The 26,702-nt window shown below is 48.1% G+C and overlaps 1 protein-coding gene across 3 annotated transcripts in view; it reads right to left on the minus strand.

The window, feature by feature from the left end:
• Positions 1–26,702, minus strand: part of RRN3 (RRN3 homolog, RNA polymerase I transcription factor) — a 1,162,251-nt gene that overhangs the window by 278,923 nt on the left and 856,626 nt on the right. The gene's annotated exons all lie outside the window — the stretch shown is intronic.

Below are 26,702 nucleotides of genomic sequence, written 5' to 3' on the forward strand. Positions count from 1 at the left end.
AAACGTTGGGCAAGAGGGTTATCCGGCGTCATCATTTTTTTTCGCTAAAACATTTGGACCACAGAAGTCTGTCTTTTTCCAGAACTACATGACGACGGCATCATGGCAGGTGGAGTGGAGGACAAATGTGAGGAGAGAGGAGAAGGGGCTGGACGGTGAGAGCCTGGAGTGTTGCTTTGTGGGTTCTGTCGGTGTTGCTCCCACTGGGCTCGGTGATGGGAGTTCAGGTGCCTTCTTAAGGCGGTTGTCCCTAGGTGAGTGTTGGGCTTACCGCGACTTATGCGTTGACTGCAAAGGCTGCAGATGGCAACACTGTTGTCAGCAACGGACACATTAAAAAAAGCCCACACTGCGGAGCCATGTGCCGGCGTCCTGGGAGCACCAGATGCGACTGTACATGGTTGATGGCTTGCTCCTGATACATTTGCAGTCTGCTTTCTACCTCTTATGCAATGCAAGTTCTGCCTGCCTCTCCTCCCTATCTGCCGGTCCGTCTCTCCCTCTGAACTCCCCTCCTTTTCCTCTCTTGTGGCCACCCACGTGACGTCCATAGACATGTCATCATCCACGTCACCTTCCCCACCACTAACATTTGAGATCTCGGAGTAGGCAGCAACTGCGGGGACCAACCTCCTTGGGCTGATATGGGTACTGTCATCAGACTCCTCGGTGGCGGCTGTTGCTACCTCCTTTTCCTGATCCGATTCCAACAATGGCTGCGCATCGCAAACGTCTTGTGATTGATCGGAAAATAATTCCAGTGACTCAAGCGGAGGGTATTTGGTGGTGGTGTCACATCAGAGAGTGAAGAGGGTGCAGATAGAGAGGATGAGGAGGGTGCAGAAGAGGAAGGCTGAGTGTGGGAGGAGCAAGCAACTGCGAGCAGTGAGGAGAGCAGCGAGGAAAGCTGTGTGGAGGAGAGCCGGGTGACACGTGCGGGGGAGCCACACTAGGTCACCAGAAGCCGGCGCGGCTGCGGGACCGGGACAGAGAGCGGCGGCTGCGCTGTGGGACAGAGAGCGGCGGGACCGGGTCAGAGAGGGACTGGGACTGAAAGCTGCGGCGGTGGACGGCGGAGCGGCAGCTGCGGCGGAGGACGGACACCGCACAGTACTGAGGAGGTGAGTGTTCCCAGAAGCAGGGGAGGAGGAGCAGCGGCGACTGGTGAGTATCTGTGCAGCTGTGTGACGGTGCTTTTGGACCTGCGACTGACTGACTGACCTGTGACTGACTGACCACATAGGGATCTGTGACTGACTGACCTTGCTTGCGCCCGTCAGCGACTGACAGACTGCTCTGCGACTGACAGACTGCTCTGCGACTGACCGACGGTGCTCTGCGACTGACCGACGGTGCTCTGCGACTGACCGACGGTGCTCTGTGACTGACCGACCGTGAGTATTTTAGAGACTGGTGAGTATCTTAGCGACTGGTTAGCATCTTGCAAGGGTTAGCATCTTGCGACTGGTGAGTATCTGCGACTGGTGAGTATCTGCGACTGGTGAGTATCTGCGACTGGTGAGTATCTGCGACTGGTGAGTATCTTGCGACTGGAGAGATTCTTTGCTATTGGGAGTATCTTGCGACTGGTGAGATTCTTTGCGACTGGTAAGTATCTGCGACTGGTGAGTATCTGCGACTGGTGAGTATCTTGCGACTGGTGAGTATCTTGAGACTGGAGAGATTCTTTGCGACTGGTGAGTATCTTGCAACTGGTGAGATTCTTTGCGACTGGTGAGTATCTTTGCGACTGGTGAGTATCTTTGCGACTGGTGAGTATCTTTGCGACTGGCGAGTATCTTTGCGACTGGTGAGTATCTTTGCGTCTGTTGCTATCTTTGCGACTGGTAAGTATCAGCGACTGGTTAGTTTATTAGCGACTGGTGAGTACTCCAGGTTTAGTACCAGGGGAGATAGAGGTAGTGTAGGTAAGGAAGAGCAGGTCGTTAATATATCCCCATAGAGTAGTGGGTAATAATGTCCGACAGGATTGGGGATGCCACTCAGTGCACTTCTTGCGCCATGTATGAGTTTCTTGATGAACCAATCGAGGACGAATACTGCTGTGCAAGATGTGAGCAACTTGTTGCTCTGGAAGCCCACATTGTGGATCTAGAGAACACAGTGGCAAGACTGCGTCGCATCTACAACCTGGAAAGGAGCTTGGACATTACCCATCAGGCGCTGGCAGGGGCCAGCATAGAGGACTTCTCAGTCGGCTACCGGCTCTTTAGTAAGGATGGGCTGCACCTTAATGGGGGCGGTACAGCTCTTTTGGGGAGAAAGATGGCCACCAAGTTGGAGGAGCTTTTAAACTAGGAGACGGGGGGGAGGGCTCAGAAGTAGAGTCAGTTAGGAGGGAGCAAAGGACTGAAGACAGTTGTAGGGTCAGCAGCGAAAGTAGGTCCACAACGTCAATCGGTAGGTCTGTGCGGGAGAACCGAAGACCAAACAGGAATAAACATAACCACCAATCACATTTAACTTCCTTAAAACTAAGAGGGGTATATGCTAATGCCAGGAGCCTAGCTAATAAAATGGATGAGTTGGAAATGTTAGTACATGAGGAGGACATAGACCTAGTGGGAATAACGGAGACTTGGTTCGACCCCTCACATGACTGGCTGGCAAATATCCAAGGGTATTCAGTGTACCGGAAGGACAGGGTAGGAAAAAAAGGAGGAGGAGTATGTCTTTACGTCAAGAATAATGTAAAGGTGATTGAGAGGAGTGACATTACGGAAGGGATGAGTATGGAGTTAGAATCCGTATGGGTAGAACTCCATAGGGAAGGAGAAAAGGGAAAAGTAATTGTGGGGGTTTGCTATAGGCCACCTAAACAAGGGGAGGAGGTAGAGCAGGACTTTTTAGCACTTTTGGGTAAAGTGACAAAGCTAGGATCAGTCATCATATTGGGGGACTTCAATTATCCCGACATTGACTGGGGAGAGAGGACAACACACTCACATAAGGGCCGTCTATTCATGGAAACCTTACAGGATAATTACATGCCACAGTTGGTGGATTCTCCTACTAGAGAAAACGCAATCCTGGATCTATTGATCACGAATGACCCAGACCTAATCTCGGAGGTAGGGGTCCAGGACAACCTGGGCTCTAGCGATCACAGGATGATCACATTTAGCGTAAATAACAATATAGCAAGGCAAGTGGGGAACATAAGAACCCTTAACTTTAGAAGGGCAGACTTTCCAAAATTGTACTCATTGATGGAAAGGGTAAACTGGGACCGAACCCTGGGATCCCTGACCACAGAGGAAAAATGGGAATGCTTTAGGAACATATTAAGCAAAGGCATCTTGCAGTGCATTCCTATGGGAAATAAATTTAGAAGAGACACAGCCAAACCTGGCTGGCTAAACCGTAGCGTTAAAAAACTTATTAGGGGAAAAAAATTGGCCTTCAGGAAATATAAATCAGAGGGCACAGTATTGGCTTTCGACCAATACAAGGAGGCAAATAGGAAGTGTAAACACGAAATCAAGATGGCTAAAATAGACTTTGAGAGACAAATAATGGAGGATAGTAAAAAAAACCCAAAGAAATTTTTTAAGTATATCAACAGCAAAAAAACTAGGGCAGAGCATATGGCACACATAATTAACGATGATGGGAGGATGGTTACAGAGGACACTGAAAAAGCAACCGTGCTGAATGCTTTTTTCTCGTCAGTCTTTACACAGGAAACGGAGGGGTACACTGACCATGACTGTATGGTTAGTAGTAATACACAGGACTTGCCACTATGGCTAACAGAGGGTGAAATCAGGGAAAGGCTGGATAAACTTAACACAAACAAATCACCAGGCCCGGATGGCGTACACCCGAGAGTACTCAAGGAACTCAGTAAGGTTATATCCAGACCACTGTTCCTGATCTTTGCGGACAGTATTAGGACAGGAGATGTACCAGGGGAGTGGAGGAAAGCAAACGTGATTCCGATATTCAAAAAGGGTCAGAGGCATATACCGGGAAATTATAGGCCTGTCAGTCTGACATCAGTAGTATGTAAACTTCTGGAGGGGATGATAAGGGACTATATCATAGAGTTTGCCAAGGACAACAGCATCATCAGTAGTAACCAGCACGGGTTTACAAATGGGTGTTCTTGTCAAACCAATCTCTTAACATTCTACGAGGAGGTGAGCTGTGAGCTAGATAGGGGCAGACCAGTGGATGTGGTGTACTTGGATTTTGCTAAGGCGTTTGATACAGTTCCCCATAAGCGCTTAATTTATAAGATAAGATAAGGTCTGCAGGTATCGACAGCAGGGTTTGCTCTTGGATACGGAACTGGCTAAAAGGGCGTGTCCAAAGGGTGGTAATAAACAGCGCATACTCAGACTGGTCTGAGGTAGTAAGCGGGGTCCCCCAAGGCTCAGTCCTAGGACCAACCTTGTTCAATTTATTCATAAACAGCATTGAGGACGGGACGGGATCAGTAGTTCAATATCAGTTTTTGCAGATGACACAAAATTAGGCAGAGCAATAACAGCACAGCATGAAGCAGATGTCCTACAGAATGACCTGGACAAAATAACGGAGTGGGCAACGACATGGCAAATGAGGTTTAACGTGGAGAAATGTAAGGTTTTGCACTTGGGGATTAGAAACATAAAAGCACAATACACGTTAGGAGGGGAACCCTTGGGAGAATCAAAAATGGAGAAGGATCTGGGAGTCTTGGTTGATGATAGACTAGGCAACAGCATGCAATGTCAAGCGGCAGCTGCCAAGGCTAGCAGAATATTAGCATGCATAAAGAAAGGGATGTATTCCACAGATAAGACTATAATCCTTCCACTTTATAAAACTCTGGTCCGACCTCATCTGGAGTATTCTGTCCAGTTCTGGTCACCAGTCCTCAGAAGGGATGTGTTGGAGCTGGAGAGGGTCCAGAGAAGGGCAACTAAACTAATTAGGGGATTGGAGGACCTTGATTATGAGGAGCGTCTGCAATCGCTTGATTTATTCTCCCTGGAGAAGAGACGCCTGAGGGGGGACATGATAGCAATTTTTAAATATCTCAATGGGGATCTAAGCTTAGAAAAAAAGCTGTTCAGTCAAAGGGATTGCATGAGGACTCGGGGGCATACAATGCGATTAGAGGAGAAGCGTTTTAACCTCAGGCAATGTGGGGGGTTCTTTACTGTTAGGGCTACAAGATTGTGGAATTCTCTACCACAAGAGGTGGTTTCTGCAGGTAGTATGGTGGCTTTCAAAAGACTACTAGACGTACATCTCAAGGATCAGAACATTCAGGGGTATGCGAGATGATTACAGCCACACACACCTACACAGGTTGAACTGGATGGACTGTTGTCTTTATTCAACCTCACCTACTATGTAACTATGAGTGAGCCACTCAACCAAGTCTGGTGCGTCCTTTGACGTAATCGAACGTGCCTTCTGAAACTTCACACTTTGGCTCCGGCCTACTGCTTCTGCCCTACCCCTACCACCCCTGCGTACGTGTCTGCCTCTTCCTCTGCCTGTAATGTTTTTTAATTACCATGTGACAAAAGTTAAAAGAGAATCGCAGTATATCTGGAAAAAGGTAGATAACACCCCCTTCAATCTGTGGTAATGGGGGGGCCACAGGTTTATTACACCAGTTCTACAAATAATTAGCCAGTAACTGTTGTCACTGTGTGTAGCACAGTTAACACAGCAAGAGAGGCCAAATGTTTGCAGGACTAAAATACACCCTTAGAAAAGTATACTGTTAAATAACACCCCACTTCAACATGTGGTTTTGGGGGGGGGGCACTGGTTTATCACACCAGTTGTTCAAAAAATTGGCCAGGGAGTTTGGCACTGTGTGTATCAGACTTAACTCAGCAAAAGAGGCAATATTGTTGCAGGACACAAATACACTTATTGAAGTGGGGTGTTATCCGAGTATACTTTTACATGTGGTATTGGGGGGGCCACTGGTCTATCACACCAGTTGTTCAAAAAATTGGCCAGGGAGTTTGGCACTGTTTGTAGTATTGCTGCAGCAACGCTCAGTCACCACACCTGTCACAATGCTGCACAGTGCACAATAATATTACTAATCCACTATAATATGCTTTGCTTTCTACAAAGTATATTAAACTGTGGATCACCCCCCCCCCCCTTCTTAGTGCACTGCACAGCAATACCAAAAAATTTGCAGCCCTTTAAATTACTTTTGTGGACATTAACAGAGCGATTTGTGTGACTGCAGCCGATCTCTCTAACTGCCCCTAAAGCACAGACTGGATACCTGCCCCTAACCTGAAAAGAGACTGGACCTATACCGAAATACCAGCCCTGAAAAGGACATTTGTGGACATTAACAGAGCGATTTGTGTGACTGCAGCTGATCTCTCTAACTGCCCCTAAAGCACCGACTGGATACCTGCCACTAACCTGAAAAGATACTAGTAGACCTATACCGAAATACTAGCCCTGAAAAGGACTTTTGTGGATCTTCACAGAGCTATTTGTGTCTGGCAATCTCTCCCTCATGAACACAGCAGACCTCTCCCTACGCTGGCAAAAAGCGGAATGTGAAATGGCCGACAGCTCAGGTCTATTTATAGGGTAGGGGCATGTCCATATGCTGAAACGTTTTAATTGGCTGTCCCGTTCCACCTGACGGCTGTGTCATGGGTCAAAGTTCTCCCCAATGTAAACTAATATGGCCACCGTGAACAACGCCATGTGTTCGCAAATTTGGAGGGTAGCGAACAAGCAAAATTCGCCGCGAACCGCAAGGCCATCTCTATTCACCACCACAGTTAAAAAAAAAAAAAAGCATATATGCCGAAGCGCAGGGGATGGGGAGGATCTCCCTTATGCTTCAGCATACATTTTTATTCACTTTTCTTGGCAGATATTTCTTCATTCACATCGATCGATGCCCATCATTAGAAGTGGGTGGATGCAGGGCAGTATTCTAATAGTGGACATTCCACCAATCGATCAATGTGAATGGAGGAATCGGTTAGGCTCTCTTTTTTCATGCAGCCCACAGGCTGCATGAAAAAAGAACCTTACAATATATACTCAACAAGGACCAGCAACGTACAGGTACGTCGCTGGACTTTGAGTGGTCATACCAAGATGATGCCTTTAGGCATCTTGATATTTTTTTCAGCCAGCGGTCGGCTTTCATGTAAAAGCAATCCTCGCGGCCAATTAGTGGCTTTTACAAACAGTGGGAGGGGATGTCCCCCTTCCCCCCACCTTCCATGGTTTCTCGGGCACTCCTGTCCCACTGGGGACCCGACAATGCAGCTGGTGGTTCCGCCAGCTTACCATAGAGCTCCAAATCATCTCTATGGCCTAAGAAACCAGAAGCTATGAGCATTTCATGACTTTGGTTTTCCTGGATATAAAAGGCCCCATTGGGAAATTGGGAGCACATCTTATCACACCATTATTGATGCGGTCAGATGCTTTAAGGGCTGAGGAGAGATCTAAAATCTAATAGACCCCAACATTTTCCAAAAAGAGTACCTGTCACTACCTATTGCTATCATAGGGGATGTATACATTCCCTCTGATAATACTAAAAATAATAAAGAAAAAAATGAAAAGGACTGTGTAAAAATAAATTAAAAAGGCAAAATAAATGATTAAAAAAAAAAATTAAAGCACTCTTGCAAAGGCGATTGCAAGCATCGGTCTCGTGTCATATGTAAACAGTATATGCACCATGGATGTGAGGTATCACTGCTAACATCAGATCGAGGGCAGTAATTCTAGTAGTAGACCTCCTCTGTAAATCTAAAGTGGTAACCTGTAAAAGCTTTTAAAAATTTAATTAGTTTGTCGCTGCTGCACGGGTGTGTGCAATTTTAAAGCATGTCGTGTTTGGGATCTATGTACTCGGCATAAGATCATCTTTTATGTGTTAATAAAGATTTGGGCAATATAGTGTGTTTTTGTGCATTAAAATTCAAAAAAGTGTTTTTATCCCCAGAAAATTGTTTGAGAAAATACTGTGTGGAAAAAAAAAATTGCAACACCCACCATTTTAATCTCTAGGGCCTCTGCTTTCAAAAAAATATATAATGTTTGGGGTTCAAAGTAATTTTCTAGCACAAAAAAGTTATTTTTTTCATGTAAACAAAAAGTACCAAAAAGGGCTTGGTCTTCAATTGGTTAGAAGAGTGGGTGATATGTGGCATAAGCTTCTAATATTTGGCATAAAATGCCAGGCCACTCCCCCCCCCCCCCCCCCCCAATTACTCCTTTTTGGAAAGTAGACACCCTAAGCTATTTGCTGAGAGGCATGTTGAGTCAATGGAATATTTTGCCACACGTTGAAAATTACACTTTCTTTCTTTTTTAACCACTTGCCGACCGCCGCACGACTATCTACGGCGGCGGTCAGCCCCTCACAGGCAAAGTGACGTAGGTCTACGTCGCTCGCCTGTGAGGGTTTAGGGAGCGAGCGCGCGCCGCCGGAGGCGCGCTCCCGCTCCCGCGTGGTCACGGACCCCCCCGCGCGTGTGACCGGCGGACCCGATCGCCGCCGGCCACTCTGCGATCGGCGGGGGAGAGGGAGAAAGTCAGGCAGCTTGTGTAAACAAGCTGCCTGTCATTCTCCTCTCTGTATGAGAGATGATCACATGGATCTACTATGTAGATCCATTGATCACTCTGCATACAGTTGAAGCCACAGCCAATCACAGTTAGAATCACGCCCCTAGGGACACACACAGCCCCTCCCTCTCAAATAAAGTTAACCCCTTCACTACCAGTGTATTTTTACAGTAACAGTGCATATATATAGCACTGATTACTGTAGAAATGTCACTGGTAACCCCAAAAGTGTCAAAAATGTCAGTCAAGGGTCCGATCTGTCCGCCGCAATGTCGCAGTACCGCAAAAAAAAATCGCAGATCGCCGCCATTACGCGTTAAAAAAAAAAACAACAAAAATGACAAAAATCTTTCCCTTTGTTAGTAAACGCAATAACTTTTGCGCAAACCAATCAAAATACGCTTTTTGCGATTTTTTTTACCAAACATAGGTAGCATAAAACAAATTGGCCGAAAATATTAAAAAATTTTGATTTTTACATTTTTTTTTGGGGGAATTTCATATAAAAAAAGGGAAAAATATTGCTATTTTTGCTAAATTTACGCTCTTTTTTTGTTTATAGCGCGTGATCAAAAAATCGCACAGGTGATCAAATACCGCCAAAAGAAAGCTCTGTTTGTGGGAAAAAAAGGACGCCAAATTCGTTTAGGTACAGCGTCGCACGACCGCGCAATTGTCCGTTAAAGTCACGCAGTGCCGAATAGCAAAATACCCTCTGGTCGTTTAGCAGCCAAATCCTCCGGGGCTTAAGTGGTTAACACAAAGTTGTCACTAAAAGATATTGCTCACACATGCCATGGGTATATGTGAAATGAAGCCCCAAAATAAACCCTACTGCTTCTCCTGAGTACAGGGATACCTCATGTGTGAGACTTTGTGGGAGCTGTGGGAGCTGTGTACGGGACTCCAAAAACCAATCACCGCCTTCAAGCTTTCTAAGGGCGTAAATTGTGCATTTTACTTCCTCACAGCCTATCACGCTTTCGGAGGCCCTGAAATGTCAAGATAGCACAAAACCTGCCCAAATTACCCCAATTGGAAAGTAGACATTCCAAACTATTTGCTGAGAGGCATGTTAAGTCCATGGAATATTTTATATTTTGCCACAAGTTTTGGAAAAATTATTATTTTTTTTTTTTTACACAAAGTTGTCACTTAAATGCTATATTGCTCACACATGCCATGGGTATATGTGACATTACACCCCAAAATACATTCTGCTGCTTCTCCTGAGTACAGGGATACCCCATGTGAGAGACTTTTTGGCAGTGTATCCGCGTATAGGACCCCGAAAACCAATCACCGCCTTCAGGCTTTCTAAGGGTGTAAATTGTTGAATTCACTCCTCACTACCTATCACAGTTTTGAGACCATTAAATGCCAAAATAGCACAACCCCCCCCCCCCCAAATGACCCCTTTTCGTAAAGTAGACACCCTGAGCTATTTGTTGAGAGGCATGTTGAGTATTTTGCAGATCTTGATTTTTATTTATTTAGTTATGCATTTTTCTTTTCTTTCTTCATTTTCCAAAACAAATGAGAGCTGCAAAATACTCACCATGCCTCCTAGCAAATACCTTGGGATGTCTACTTTTCAAAAAGGGGTAATTTGGGGGTGTTTTGTGCTATTTCCGCATTTTATGGCCTGCAAAACGGTGATAGGTAGTGAGCAGTGAAATCAACAATTTACGCCTTTAGAAAGCCTGGTTTTCGGGGTCCTGTATTTGGCTAGACTGCCAAAAAGTCTCACACATCGGGTATCCCTGTACTTCGGGAGAAGCAGCAGAATGTATTCTGGGGTGTAATTTCACATATATCCATGGCCTGCGTGAGCACAATATCATTTAAATAACAACTTTGTGTAAAAAAAAAAAAAACTTGTGGCAAAATATAAAATATTCCATGGACTTAACATGCCTCTCAGCAAATAGTTTGGAGTGTCTACTTTCCAAAACGGGGTCATTTAGGGGGATTTGTGCTATCTTGACATTTCAGGGCCTCCGAAACTGTGATAGGCAGTGAGAAAGCTTGAAGGCGGTAAATGGTTTTTGGGGTCCCGTACACAGCTAGGTTCCCTAAAAGTCCCACACATGTGGTATCTCTGTGCTCAGGAGAAGCAGCAGAATGTATTTTGGGGTGTAATTCCACATATACCCATGGCATGTGTATGCAATTTATATTTTAGTGAGAACTTTGTGTTAAAAAAAAAGTGTAATTTTCCCTAAACGTCTGGCAAAATATAAAATATTCCATGGATTTAACATGCCTCTGAGCAAATAGTTTGGAGTGTCTACTTTCCAAAATGGGGTCATTTAGGGGGATTTGTGCTATCTTGACATTTCAGGGCCTCAGAAACTGTGATAGGCAGTGAGAAAGCTTGAAGGCGGTAAATGGTTTTTGGGGTCCCGTACACAGCTAGGTTCCCTAAAAGTCCCACACATGTGGTATCCCTGTACTCAGGAGAAGCAGCAGAATGTATTTTGGTGTGTAATTCCACATATACCCATGGCATGTGTATGCAATTTATCTTTTAGTGACAACTTTGTGTTAAAAAAAAGAAAAGTGTAATTTTCCCAAAACTTGTGGAAAAATATAAAATATTCCATGGACTCAACATGCCTCTCAGCAAATAGCTTGGGGTGTCTACTTTCCAAAATGGGGTAATTTGGGGAGGTGTTGTGCTATCTTTTGTTTAGCATAATGATTCTTGCGCTATCACGGATTTAAATTTTATGTAAATTATATTTATGTATATCTCCCAGGTGCTGCAAGTACTGGACGGTTACCTACACAGTTGTTATGGTCAGTGAACAAAGGAATAGAAGTGTACTGCGCTCCTAGGTATTATTAGACCGACCTCTCTAGAGGTATACCAGATAGGCACATAAATAGGTGATAAATAAATCTCAATAGTAAAAAGTTAATAGAGCAGGCATAATTATTACAATCCAATAAAATGCATCTGCTTATTTGTTTTATTTCAGGGCCTCCGAAACCGGGATAGGTAGTGAGAAAGTAAAATGAGCTATTTACGCCCTTTGAAATTCTGAAGGTGGTCGGGGTCCTGTATATGCCTAAGCTCCCAAAAAGTCTCACACACAGTGTCAGAGAAAAAAATACCAACCCAAATCAAAATAGAGGGGCGGGTCCTGCGTCCGTCAATGAACTCCAGATAAAAAAGATTTTACGGTAAGACAAAAATCCAATTTTCTCTATCATTCATTGACGGACGCAGTCTCTGATCTTCATATTAGTAGGGACATCCCAAAGCAGTGCCATAAAATGAGGTGTGGGAACAGCAGAAAAAGAATTCCCTAAGGCTCAACATAGCCAACCAGGCAACATAGGACTCATCAGAACAACAAGATGAGACCCACCTGTAAAATCATTAAACACCTTCAAGGGAGACTAAGAACCCCCTTAAAAAGGAGCCTGAAAAACTGCATCTGCAGATGTCAGCACGACCACCTTATAAAATTTTGTGAAGGTGTGAACCGACGACCAGGTAGCCGCCTTGCAAACCTGGAGCACAGATGCCTGATGGCGAAAAGCCCAGGAAGCACTAAGTGCCCGAAAAAAATGCGCCTTAACAGGGAAAGGAGGAACCTGACTCAATTGAATAAGCCTGCACCGTCGTCTGTCTGATCCATCTGGAAATAGTCGCAGCAGACGCAGGCAGCCCTTACTTAGGGCCATTCGTGAGTACAAGAGCGAATCTGACTTCTGAAAAGACTCAGTGGTCACCAAGTACACCCTGGTTGCCCGAACCACAACCGGAGTATGCAGTGCAAATTTCTTAGGATGTTTCGGCTTAGGACACAAAGAGGGTAACACAATGAGGGTGACCTCATTCAAGTGAAAACTGAAAACCACCTTCAGAAGGAATGACGATCCGGACGAAGTACCACTTTATCCCTGTGAACCACCAGATAGGAGAACGACAGGACAATGCCGCTAGTTCTGACGCCCTGCACGCAGAAGTAATAGCCACCAGGAAGGCCACCTTCTGCGATAAGGTAAGCAGGGGAAACTCCTGAATACTTTCAAAAGGAGGTTCCTGAAGAACCAACAGCACCAAATTAAGGTCCCAAGGTGGCAACGGAGGTCGCACCGGTGGTACCAAGTGACGCACCCCCTGGATAAAGTTAGGCACCAGGGAACGTTTAGCTAATGGCCTTTGGAAGAAAATTGCCAAGGCCGAGACCTGACCCTTGATAGTCAGGCCAACCTTTGATCAACTCCCCGTTGAAGGAAGGCCAAGATCCGAGCCACTGTGTAAGAGCAAGGGGGGCCCCAAGAGACTGACACCACGCAATATACACTTTCCACGTATTATGATAGATCTTCCTAGGAGTCGCTTTCCTCTCTTTAAGCAAAGTGGGGATCACTAAAGCAGACAACCCCCCATCCTTCAGCACCTGGCTTTCAACAGCCAAGTCGTCAAAGCCAGCGACTGTAAAGCAGGATGGAAGATTGGCCCTTGGGACTGCAGATCTTCCCTGAGAGAGAGTCTCCAAGGAGCATCGGCGACCAGCCATACCAGATCAGCATACCAAGACCGGCGAGGCCAGTCGGGAGCCACTAGGATGACCGGAATCCCTTCTGCCTTGATCCTGCATAGTAGCCTTGGCAGAAGCTGGAGAGGAGGAAAGGCGTAAATCAGACGTTACTGACCCCAAGGAGCCACTAAAGCGCCTGTAGCGATGACTAGAAGATGGAAGATTGGCTCCGGAGACAATAAATCCTCCCTGAGAGTTAGTATCCAAGGAGCGTCCGCGACTAGCCTGACCAGGTCAGCGTACCAAGCTTGGCGAGGCCAGTCCGGAGCCACAAGAATGACAGGAATCCCTTCCGCCTCGACCCTGCGAAGAAGTCTTGGCAGCAACTTGAGAGGAGGAAAGGCATACATCAGCTGTTACTGACCCCACGGGGCCACCAGCGCGTAAGTGGCGTCTGCCAGAGGGTCCCGGGAGCGGACCACAAACCTCTGCACTTTCCTGTTGATCCGAGACGCCAACAGATCTACATCTGGAGTGCCCCAACAAAGGCACAACTGCTGGAACACCTCTGGATGGAGAGACCATTCCCCTGCATCCAAGGCCTGTCAACTGAGGTAATCCGCCTGCCAATTTTCCACTCCTGGAATGTGAACAGCAGAGAGCTGAAACAAAACGATCCACCCATCGAAGGATGCCTGCCCCCTCCAAGGCCGCAAGGGCACTTTTAGGGGCCCCCTTGGCGATTTACATAAGCCACGGCTGTGGCATTGTCCGATTGAATGCGCACTGGAAAACCCTGCAGGTGCTCAGTCCAGTGGACTAGGCAAACCCTGATCGCTCTCAGCTCCAGAACATTGACCGGTAACCTGGACTCTTCCAGAGACAAGACTCCTTGAGCAGAAAACCTGCCGAGAACCCCACCCAATCCGAACAGACTGGCATCCGTGGCAACAATTGTCCAATATACAGGAAGGAAGGATTTCCCTTGCTTGAGCATCGGGAACTGAAGCCACCAAATCAGGGACCCCCTGGTCACCTGGCTCAGCTGGATCTGATTGTCCAGGGAAGTTGGATCCTTGTTTCATTTGAGAAGGATTTAATTCTGGAGGATCTTCATGTGGAATTGAGCAAAGGGGACCACCTCGAAGGACGACACCATCAGTCCCAGAACTCTCATACAGATCCGAAGGGACGACTATTCACTGGACAGCAACAGCTGAACCGCGGTCTGGAGTTTTTGGAGTTTTCCTGGAGGAAGGAATACCCTGGCGGAGGACGAGTCCAACGACAGGCCCGGATAGTCCAGTCTCATTGAAGGGACCAGGGACAACTTCTGAAGGTTCAGAACGCACCGGAACTCCTCCAGCGCGCTCATGGTGATCTCCAAATTTGTCATCCGCACGGAGAAGCAGATCGTCCAGGTAACCCATATCCCCAGCTGTCACAACAGCGCCAGGACCATTGCCAACACCTTTGTGAAGACCCGAGGAGCAGAGGCAAGACCAATGGGTAATGCCACAAACTTATAGTGATCCTCTCCCACGGCAAAACGGAGAAACCGTTGGTGACCTGCACATATTGGGATGTGAAGGCAGGCATCTTTGATGTCTATGGAGGCCAGGAAATCCCCCTGCTGTAGGTAAGCCACCACCGTGCAAACTGATTCCATCTTGAATTTTTGAACTTGAGGTCCAGGATTGGATGCATCTTGCCCTCCTTCCTGGGGGCTATAAACAGGTTTGAATAAAAGCCCTGAAAACGTTCCGCATATGGAACCGGAACTATGACTCCCTGTTGTACCGGATCCAGAACTGCCCCAATAAGAGCCTGCAAGCGATCCGGGAACAGTCGCACATTGGAAGGGAGCAATCTCACCCGCGGGATGGATCGAAACTTGATCTTGATCCACTTTCGAGGATATTGAGGAGGCGTTCCCGGAAGCAGAGGAGGTGGAGAGCGTTCCAGTGTGCGAGGCAGCAGCAGCAGCTGCAAGCAAGGCGGGGGGAGAGAGCTGTGTGTGGAGGAGAGCCGCGGGTGACACGCCCGGGGAAGCCGCAAAAGGAAGCCGGGTGCGGGTACAGAGGACTCAAGGGACCTGTGACAGAGCGGCTCTGCGACTGTTCGTGCTCTGCGACCGACCGAGCTCTGCGACTGACTGACTGACTGTGCTCTGCGACTGAGTACCCGGGAGGACTGGTAAGTATATTAGCGACTGGTGAGTATCTTAGCGACTGGTGAGTACCTCAGGTTTAGTACCAGGGGAGATAGAGGTAGTGTAGATAAGGAATAGCAGGTCGTTACTAATTATCCCCATAGAGTAGAGAGGGTAATAATGTCCGACAGGATTGGGGATGCCACTCAGTGCACTTCTTGCTCCATGTATGCGTTCCTTGATGAACCAATCAAGGGCGAATACTGCTGTGCAGGATGTGTGCGACTTGTTTATCTGGAAGCCCAGATCCTGGATCTAGAGAACATCTTGGCAACACTGCGTCGTATCAACAACCTGGAAAGGAGCTTGGACGTTACCCATCAGGCGCTGGCAGGGGCATTAGAGGTAGGCAGTTGGGTGACCGTTAGGAAGGGTAGAGGGGGGGGCGTGGCCGGACCGGGCATGTGAGTAGACCTACCTCACGGAGCTCCCGCTCTTGATCCTTTAATTTCATCCTTTCCCCGGCCGGATTGCCCTAATTAATGGACTGACTATCCTCAGGGGGTCCCCCTGCTTGCCCTGGTGCCTTTTGTTTACTGTGGTGTGCCTGGAAACGGAGGTTCCGGAGGGTCGCGGGCCGCGCTCTGTTTCCCTGGATTGTAATCTTCTGCCATCCTGTCTCTAAATCTCGCCCACGGCCTCTACTCTGCCTCCAGGGGCTTCTCCCACATCCCTGCCACGGACTCCTGCTTTTATTTTTCGGGGGGGGACCCTGTATCTTGACGGTCCGGATGGCGGCCTAGTCACTGGCCGAAGCCGCGGACTTTCCTGCGGCAGGCGGCCGATCGCGGCGGCGCCGAGCGGGGCTCCGGTAAGCGGCTGGGTACATCTCTTTGGCCCTCTACACACCCCGACCCGCATCCTGCCTCCTCTGACCCTCTGCCATCCCTGGGCTCGACCCTGCTTCATCTCCTGCACAGGCCCCAAGCGCTGCCATACCTCCATCCAGCAGGCTGCATCTCCCTCTCCTCTCCTCAGCTGCCTTCCTTGTCAGACCTGCTTACCGTACCTGGAACCTGGTGTACCAGCACCCGTGTGTCCCTGTCGTATCCGCGGTAATCCCATTATGACCCGCGGCAGGAAATCCAAGGAGGACAGCACAGTGTCGGCATCCCCCCAAGATGGCGCTGGCCTGGCGACCCCGCAGCGTGTCCTGCGTGGCCCCGAGCGGCCGAAGGAGGCTGCGGTGAAGCCTAAAACGACTCCTCCCAGCAGGTAAGGAAGCCGCTGGGGACATATTGCTATATGCTAAAAAACTGTCGGAACTTCGGGATCAGGATGCTGGGGACTGTGGACAGCTGCGCAGCCCCCATTGACCAACTGGGACCTGGACACCGACGAGGGGGTGACGGAGGGGACACAGCCTACACTTAGCCAAATACTTCATGCCGTGCACAACTGTACTGCCTCTGTGAATACTGTTAAGGACCGGCTGGGGAGTCTCACTGAAGAGGTGGCTCTCCTTCGCCAGGACCTACAAAAGATCCGTGAACGCACTACTGCTGCAGAAAGCCGTATTAGTGACCTGGAAGACCAGCTGCCGGCACTGATTACTGAGTCCAGATCTACTGCGAGACAGGCACAGATCAATAAAGACAAGACTGATGATATCGAAAATAGATTGCGGCGCAACAATGTGCGCATTGTGGGACTTCCTGAGAAGGTCGAGGGCAGGGATCCTACCGAATTTATTGAATCTTGGCTATGTGATGTATTTGGCAAGGAATCCTTCTCACCTATGTTTGCGGTGGAAAGGGCCCATCGGGTCCCCACCAGAGCACTGCCTGGTAACGCTCCCAGACCCATATTAGCAAAGTTACTACACTATAGGGACAGGGAGAAGGTGCTACGGCTGGCCAGAGAAAAGGCGGAGATTAAGTTCAACGGGGCCAGGGTTTCCTTCTATCCGGACTTCTCTGCGGAAGTCCAAAAGCAGCGGGCCAAGTTCGCCGATGTCAAGCAACGTCTCCGACGCATCGGGCTGATCTATGCCATGCTGTACCCAGCCCGTCTCCGGGTCACTGCGGAGGGTAGGGTGCACTTTTTCGATACTGCCTCTGACGCTGCGAGTTGGCTGGACATACATGAGCCCTCCCTCCGTCAACGCCAACGGGCCGATCCCGGTGAGGGGCATCTTAATGTGGACTCTGCATTTTTCCCAGTTTGGACCCCCGGCCGGGGCTCATATCCTTGTTGTACTGTCACAGCTGTGCTCCATACATTGCATGCTACTTTTCTCGCTGGAGTGCTGGCGAATGCATCGTACCCGGATTACACAGTGCAGTTTGCGCAGTTGCGCACAACAGGCTGGCGGGCCACCACTGGTTTGTGGGGTTGACGCCCCCGGTGGACTGACTGGTTCTTTTTCCCGCCTCCTGTGCTATGATGAGGCACCGTTGTGCCTTGTCCCATTGGACCATGTTCTTTTTTTCTTTTTCTTTGAGGACTCGCACACACACCGTTGGACTGGACAGTATCTTGGCTGTGGACTTCTCGAAAGCATTGGCTCCATTCGACTCTGCTGCCATACGGTTCCCTGCCCTGGGTGTCGGCTTCTGTGGCTGGTACCTGATTCGCAAGATTTGTTACTGCATGGCTGGACTACCTATAGTCTCGTGGAATGTGCGGGGTCTTGGTTGTCCTCAGAAGAGGGCCATGATAGCTTCTCAACTGCACAAGTATCATCCAGCTATCATAGGACTGCAGGAGACTCACCTGGTAGAGGAATCTGTGGGGTGTCTGGGATACTCCTGGGTGGGTCGGGGTTACCACTCCACTCACTCTTCTTATTCCAGGGGGGTGAGTGTTTTGGTGCATAGGGCCCTTGCCTTCGAGGAGTTGGGGGTGAGGGTGGATCCTGAGGGACGTTTTGTATTTCTGCATTGTAAATTATTTCAGGTTGTATGTGCTTTAGCGGTGGTTTATATTCCTCCTCCGTTCTCTTCTCAGGTGCTCCGTGAATTTCTCCTGTTTACCGCTGATAAGGCGGAAGTACCCCTTTTTGTGCTTGGTGATTTTAATGGGATATTGGATCCTGCCAGTGATAGACATCCACCTGCTCCCCGGATGGTTTCCGCTAGGGGTACTGCCCTCTCGCGTTTTCTGGGGGATTTGGGCTGGATGGATATATGGCGATTGCGCCACCCTGACGAGGTCCAATTTTCCTGCTTTTCTAAGACCCATTCCTCCCTCTCCCATATCGATCTATGCGTGGGCACGGTGGCTGCGCTCGCGTTGGTGTAACGGGTGGAATATGCTTTGCGGGGGATTTCGGACCACTCACCGTTGGTGGTCTGGCTTACTGTACGGCCTCAGACCGGTTTGCGTAGGGCCCCTTGGCGCCTGAATGCTTTCTGGCTGAAGCTTTTTCCACTAGATGCTAATATCTCCGCTGAAATCACCCGTTATTTTTTGGATAATATCCGATTTCCTGATTCTCTTGCACGGTGGGATGCCTTTAGGTGCTTCCTTCGGGGCATTTTGATTGCTAACATTAAAAAAGTGCAAAATGCCTCTAAACATTTTGAGGAGCTATTGGCTCAGCGCACCCATGAGTTGGAGGAGGAGTATATTGCCAACCCTTCGGATGTTACGAGGGATGCATGGCTATCTGTGCAGAAGGTGTGGGTGGGAGAGGTACAGTCTAAAGCTGTGGGGGTGCGCCCCTCAGCTCCCCCCATTGGGGCCCTCAAATTGGTAGGGGGCCGAGTGGCCAACACGCCTGATACTATTATGACTGAATTGATACGCACCGGCAGATCTTCGGCGGTATTTGGATGCAATCACTCTGCCGAGGCTGACGGAGCATCAGAGCGCAGATCTGGAGGCCCCCATCACCGAGGACGAGCTGAGAGAGGCGGCTGCTCTCTTTCCGGGTTCCAAGGCCCCTGGTGATGATGGTCTCCCGGTCGAAATGTATCAGCAATACTCTGAGGTGCTTGTACCGGAGCTGCTGAAGGTCTTCAATGCGGCAAGAGAGGTTGGAGCTCTGCCGGACTCCATGACTAAGGCCAGTATTGTTCTATTACTAAAGCCAGGTAAACCCGCATCCGACCCGGGTTCTTATAGACCTATCTCTCTCCTTCAAACTGACTTAAAAATACTTGCAAAGGTTTTGGCTAGGAGGGTTAATACCATTATTGCACATATTGTCCACGAGGACCAGGCGGGGTTTATGCCGAATAGGTCCACCGCAATCAATCTTCGCCGCTTGTTTGTAGCCATGTAAACACCGGCGGATAATGAGGGGGACAGAGTGTTATCGTTAGATGCTAACAAAGCGTTCAACAGCGTCAAATGGGACTATTTATGGGCAGTGTTGGAAAAGTTTGGGTTTGGCCCTCTATTTATCTCCTGGGTGAAACTGCTTTATTACCGTCCGCAGGCTTCCATCAGGGAGGGTGGCAGAATATCTGAGCACTTTTACTTGGGGAGGGGCACCAGACAGGGATGTCCACTATCCCCGCTCCTGTTCACGCTGGCTATTGAGCCGCTTACAGCTACCATTCGATCACAAGACACCATAGATGGGTTTCACTTCGGCCCCCTTCAGGAGAAGATTCTGCTATATGCGGACGACATGCTCCTGATGCTTGGGGACTCGGGGGCTTCCTTGCAAGCTACCATGGCCACCATAACGGAGTTTGGCCGATTTTCTGGCCTCACTATCAATTGGTCCAAGTCGGCCTTACTGCCGCTGGATAAACCGGTGGATCCTCTCCTGGGTACGCTCTGTCCAGTCCCTGTGGTAGCTAACTTTAAATATTTGGGGGTGGTGATTTCTGCGGATCCGCTCCACTACTGTAGCTTGAATGTGCACCCGCTCCTTGCTCGGTTTTGTGATACGATTAAGGTCTGGGACAAGCTGTGGTTATCGGTTGCGGGACGGGTGAACCTGGTTAAGATGGTTCTGATGCCGCAGCTCTTGTATTTCTTGCACAACTCCCCAGTGGTTATCACGCTGAAAATATTCAGGGTGGTCAACACGTTATTTAGGACTCTTATATGGCGGGGGCGGGCGGCCCGGATCCGGATTGAGCAACTACAGAAGCCTAGGGATTTGGGGGGGCCTTTCTCTCCCTAATCCCTGGATGTATTATTTAGCCTCTCAGCTGCAGCACCTGGTTGGGGCGATGGCTGGGACGGCGGGCGGTCCGGCTCTGAATCTGATGGGGTATTTTACGGGTGCCACTGGCATTCCTGAGGGGCTGGAGGCTCAACTTTTTGCTAAATCCAATAAACTCTACCCTACCTATAGACTTCTTCAGAAGATCTGGGATAAGGCCAAACAGCTACAACTGGTTACCGGATACACTTCTTATAGTCCCATTTGGCATAATCGTTCTTACCCTGAGCTGGACAAGCTGGATCAGACTGGTAGGTGGCTGACGTATGGGGTGTCCCATCTTAAACACATCCTGCTCAATGGGGAGCTACTGCCCTTCGAGCAATTGCAACTTCGGTTTTCCTTGCCACATAAAATGAAATACTATTACCTGCAGCTTCGGCATGCATACCGGGCTCAATCTTCCTTGTCCCACTCCAGCTTGTCCTCCATACCGGTATTTTTCCTTCTGGAGCAATATACCTCTACTAAGGGCTTTATATCAGCTTGTTGTGCAGCCTTATTGGGTTCATACTTAGACAGATATCCGTGTAAGGCGTGTGACCAATGGAGCGGGGATGTGGGGGAGGTACCCGCTGAGCAATGGGAGGAGGCCTTGGAGTCAGTCAGAATATGTTCACTCAATGTTTCCCCATCAGGTGTCCCAATTATATATATCCTGTTATGAGTACATCATACCCCGGCGAAGTTACATGCTATGGGTCTCCGCCCGGACAATATGTGCAATAGATGTGAGAGGGATGTGGGGGACCTTATACACTTACTATGGAGATGCCCGAAATTACACCGGTATTGAACGTCAGTGACCTCCACTATAAATAGAGTTCTGGGCTTGGTGATTCCTTTGGATCCCAAGCACTGCCTCTTGGGTATACTGGATCACATTATAGATGACCGCTACTTACGGGAGGCAGCGGCGCGAGCTCTGTTTCAAGCCCGACTACTTATTCTTAGGCGCTGGATTGATAAGGAACCTCCTACATATAGACTCTGGCTGGAGCAACTGGGCGCCACTCTTCGCCTGGAGAAATACATTTACTTGCATAGGGGTGCCCCTGCCAAATTCCGGAAAGTCTGGGGAGTCTGGTTGAGCTCTCCGGGGATGGCTCCCACGGATCTGATCCTAGACCATCTGTTACTCTAATTGCTGGGGGTGGGTAGACCGTTGGAGGTTAGATTGGGGGGAATGACTTTGATCTGGGTTCAGGGACTGTTGCCTTGCGTTATGTTTTTTTTTCTTTTTTGGTTCAGGCTGTTCTTTGATTCATGTTGTATACTGGCTCTGTTGCGGAGATCTGTCTACGATTCTGTGCCTTTAGTGGTAGATGTGCTTTTGATCCAATCTGTTTGTTGCAATATTTGTTTCTATGTGCGATTTCTCAATAAACTTTTTTCTCTTGATTTAAAAAAAAAGGAAGGGTAGAGGGATGAGTGCCAGGGAGGCCAGTCCTGAGTTGGTACACCCTAACAAATTTGCCAAGTTGCAGGTTGATGGGGATATCAGCTCAGGGGTGGCAGTGCTGGAGCAGGCGCCCTCCCCCAGCTGCCGGGGGAGTGGCGGCTCCAGGAAGAAGGGGGGCCGAGATTCAGGAAAGGTTAGACAGGTTGTGGTAGTGGGGGACTCAATCATCAAGAGGACAGAGAGGGCAATCTGTCGAAAAGATCGCGGTAGCCGAACAGTATGTTGTTTCCCGGCCGTTCGAGTTCGGCACATCGTGGATCGGGTAGACAGATTATTGGGCGGGCTGGGGATGACCCAGTGGTCATGGTGCATGTGGGCACTAATGACCAAGTAAGAGGAAGGTGGAGGATCCTAAAGAACGATTTCAGGGACTTAAGGAATAGATTGAGGAATTGGACCTCCAAGGTGGTTTTCTCTGAAAAGCCGGTACCTCGAGCCACACCAGAGAGGCAGAAGGAGATTAGGGAACTTAACAAGTGGCTGAGGAAGGAGGGGTTTGGGTTCCTGGAGAACTGGGCTGACTTCTCAGTCTGCTACCGGCTCTTTAGTAAGGATGGGCTGCACCTTAATGGGAATGGTACAGCTCTTTTGGGGAGAAAGATGGCCAACAAGTTGGAGGGGCTTTTAAACTAGGAGATGGGGGGGAGGGCTCAGAAGGAGAGTCAGTCAGGAGGGAGCAAAGGACAGAAAGCAGTATTAGAGTCAGCAGCGACAGCAGTTCCATAACGTCACTTGGGGGGTCTGTGCGGGAAAACCTCAGACCAAAGAGGAATAAAAATAATCACCATTCACTATCAACTTACACAAAACTGAGAGGGGTATACGCTAATGCAAGGAGCCTAGCTAATAAAATGGATGAGTTGGAAATGTTAGTACATGAGGACATAGACCTTGTGGGAATAACGGAAACTTGGTTCGACCCCTCACATGACTGGCTGGCCAATATCCAAGGGTATTCGGTGTACCGGAAAAGGACAGGGTAGGAAAAAGAGGGGGATGGGTATGTCTCTATGTCAAGAATAAAGTAAAGGTGATAGAGAGGAGTGATATTACGGAAGGGATGAGTATGGAATTAGAATCCATGTGGGTAGAACTCCACAGGGAAGAAGAAAAGAGAAAAGTAATTGTGGGGGTTTGCTATAGGCCACCCAACCAAAGGGAGGAGGTAGAGCTGGAATTTATATCACTGTTGGGAAAAGTGGCAAAACTGGGATCAGTCATCATATTGGGGGAATTCGATTATCCCGACATTGACTGGGAAGAGAGGGAATACACACTCACAGAAGGCTCTATTCATGGAAACCTTACAGGACAACTACATGTCTCAGTGGGTGGATTCTCCTACTAGAGAAAATGCAGTCCTGGATCTATTGATCACTAATGACCCAGACCTAATCTCGGAGGTAGGAGTCCAGGACAACCTGGGCTCTAGTGATCACAGGATTATCACATTTAGTGTAAATAATATAACAAGGCAAGTGGGGAAATTAAGAACCCTAAACTTCAGAAGGGCAAACTTTCCCAAATTGTGCTCCATTATTGAAAGGGTAAACTGGGACCAAACCCTAGGAACACTGACCACAGAGGAAAAATGGGAATACTTTAGGAACATATTAAACAAATGCATCTCGCAGTGAATTCCTATGGGAAATACATTTAGAAGAGACAAGGCCAAACCTGGCTGGCTAAACCGTAATGTTAAAAAACTTAAGGGGAAAAAAATGGCCATCAAGAAATATAAATCAGAGGACACAGTATCGACTTTCAAGCAATACAAGGAGGCAAATAAGAAAAGTAAATACGAAATCAAAATGACTAAAATCAACTTTGAGAGACAAATAGCGGGGATAGTAAAAATAACCCAAAGAAATTATTTAAATATATAAAAAGCAAAAAAACTAGGGCAGAATATATTGCACACATAATTAACGATGATGGGAGGATGGTTACAGAGGACACTAAAAAAGGCAACGGTGCTGAACGCCTTTTTCTCGTCAGTCTTTACTCAGGAAAAGGAGGGGTACACGACTATATGGTTAGTTCAATCTTATTTTATTGAAAAAACATAAAAAGAGATTTACAAGGAGTGAGAAGGAGGATAATGTCATATCAAAGCATACACAGGTCCATTTGAACATGTAGGGTTACAAAATCTCAGCAATGACACTTATTAGTGATATGCGGTAGTAACAAATCACATCAGTGTAAGTGGGGGGGCGATCACAGAACCTGGGGTCAGCACCGCTCCCCCCTCGTTACAAATCACAGACATCAGTCTTACTGTAGTAATATAAAAAGGTTTAAGGTGTAAAACAATGGTATGTATAGAAAAAGTGAACAGCAGTCTGCACAACAAAATCGTATATGCGTGTTATACTGCCCAGCATTTATATGGTGTCTTTGGAGTTGGCTCAGCATAAAACAACCCATATCAACGTAGTCTGCATAACCAGAGTAGGAGTAAAGACAGGACTATGACTATATGGTTAGTAGTAATACACAGGACTTGCCGCTATGGCTAACAGAGGGTGAAATTAGGGAAAGGCTGGATAAAATTAACACAAATAAATCACCAGGCCCGGACGGCGTACATCCGAGAGTACTCAAAGAACGTAGTAAGGTTTTATCTAGGCCACTGTTCCTGATCTTTGCTGACAGTATTATGACAGTAAATGTACCAGGGGATTGAAGGAAAGCGAACGTGATACCGATATTCAAAAAAGGGCAGAGGCATGTCCCGGGAAATTATAGGCCTGTCTGACATCGATAGTATGTAAACTTCTGGAGGGGATGATAAGGGACTATATCGTAAAGTTTGCTAAAGACAACATCATCATCAGCAGTAATCAGCATGGGTTTACAAATGGGCACTCTTGTCAAACCAATCTCTTAAAATTCTATGAGGAGGTGAGCTGTTAGCTAGATAGGGGGAGACCAGTGCCTGTGGTGTACCTGGATTTCGCTAAGGTGTTTGATACAGTTCCCCACAAACGCTTCATTTATAAAATAAGGTCTGAAGGCATCGACCGCAAGGTCTGCTCTTGGATACGGAACTGGCTAAAAGGGCGTGTCCAAAGGGTGGTAATAAACAGCGCATACTCAGACTGGTCTGAGGTGGTAAGTGGGGTCCCCCAAGGCTCAGTCCTGGGACCAACCTTGTTCAATTTATTCATAAACAGCATTGAGGAAGGGATCAGTAGCTCTATATCAGTTTTTGCAGATGACACAAAATTCAGTAGGGCAATAACTGCACAGCATGAAGCAGATATCCTACAGAATGACCTGAACAAAATAACAGAGTGGGCAACGACATGGCAAATGAGGTTTTAATGTGGAGAAGTGTAAGGTTTTGCACTTGGGGACTAAAAACATAAAAGCACAATACACTTGAGGGGGGGAACCTTTGGGGGAATCAAAAATGGAGAAAGATCTGGGAATCCTGGTAGAGGATAGACTAAGCAATAGCATGCAATGTCAAGCGGCAGCTGCCAAAGCCAGTAGAATATTAGCATGCATAAAGAAAGGGATGTATAACAGAGATAAAGCTATAATCCTTCCACTTTATAAAACTCTGGTCCAACCACATCTGGAGTATTCTGTCCAGTTCTGGTTGCCGGTCCTCAGGAGGGATGTGTTGGAGCTGGAGAGAGTCCAGAGAAGGGCAACTAAACTAATTAGGGGATTAGAGGACATTAATTATGAAGAGCGTCTGCAATCGCTTGATTTATTCTCCCTGGAGAAGAGACGCCTGAGAGGGGACATGATAGCAATTTATAAATATCTCAATGGTAATCTCAGCATAGAAAAAAAGCTATTTAGTCAAAAGGATTGCATGAGGACTAGAGGGCATACAATGCAACGTGGGGGGTTCTTTACTGTTAGGGCTACAAAATTGTGGAATTCTCTACCACAAGAGGTGGTTTCTGTGGGAAGTATGGTGGCTTTCAAAAGACTCTTAGACGTACATCTCAAGAATCAGAACATTCAGGGGTATGAGAGATGATTACGCCCACATAAACCTACACAGGTTGAATTAGATGGACTATTGTCTTTATTCAACCTCACCTACTATGTAACCGGACCATATGACCCCTTGAACCCATTTGTCTTGTATTCGGGAGAGCCACAGGTCCGGAAACCGGCAAAGTTGAAAAACATTTTTTTTTTTCAAAATTGTCCCACTGCGCTACAGCGCCCCTAAGAGGTCAGGCAGCGTGCACTGGGGACCCCAGCAGAGAGAGACCCCCCAGACTCACCACCCTACACCAAAATGCACCAGGAGGCCCAGAACGTCTGCACAGCACGTGTCAGCAGCGATCTTGATCCAGAAAGAAAGATCAGAAGATCAGCACTCAGGGTATAGGAAGGGGCTCCACCCACAAAAATGGCTCCAGGAACTCCCATTCAGTGATTCTCTATCAGAAAAATCCAGCGGAAAAAATGGCGCTGGGTGTACCAAGATGGCCGTCGCTTCATGCAGAGCACATGGGCTACAAGAAAATGGCGGCCCTGCACGTCCTGTGGAGCTACTGAGGACCCTCATGGGGACCCCCCAGCCTCCTGAACGGGATCGATTGAAAGGTAGGCCCTGGGGTGACAGGTAGAACCCCCCAGCACGATCGTTCGTCAGTCTGTCACCAGCGGCGCACCCCCCTGCGGCCTGAAAACTCAGATTCAGCCCCCGGGAGTAGTCACCCACGACATAATATCCCCAGTAGTGAGGGGGGGTGCACGACAGGACAGAGGGGAACCTGGGATTGTGAGGGTCCGACCGTTCCAGGGAGGGCCCGCGTCCACCCCAAA

The sequence above is a fragment of the Pelophylax lessonae genome (genome assembly GCF_965119305.1).
Source record: "Pelophylax lessonae genome assembly, chromosome: 6".
NCBI lineage: Eukaryota > Metazoa > Chordata > Amphibia > Anura > Ranidae > Pelophylax > Pelophylax lessonae.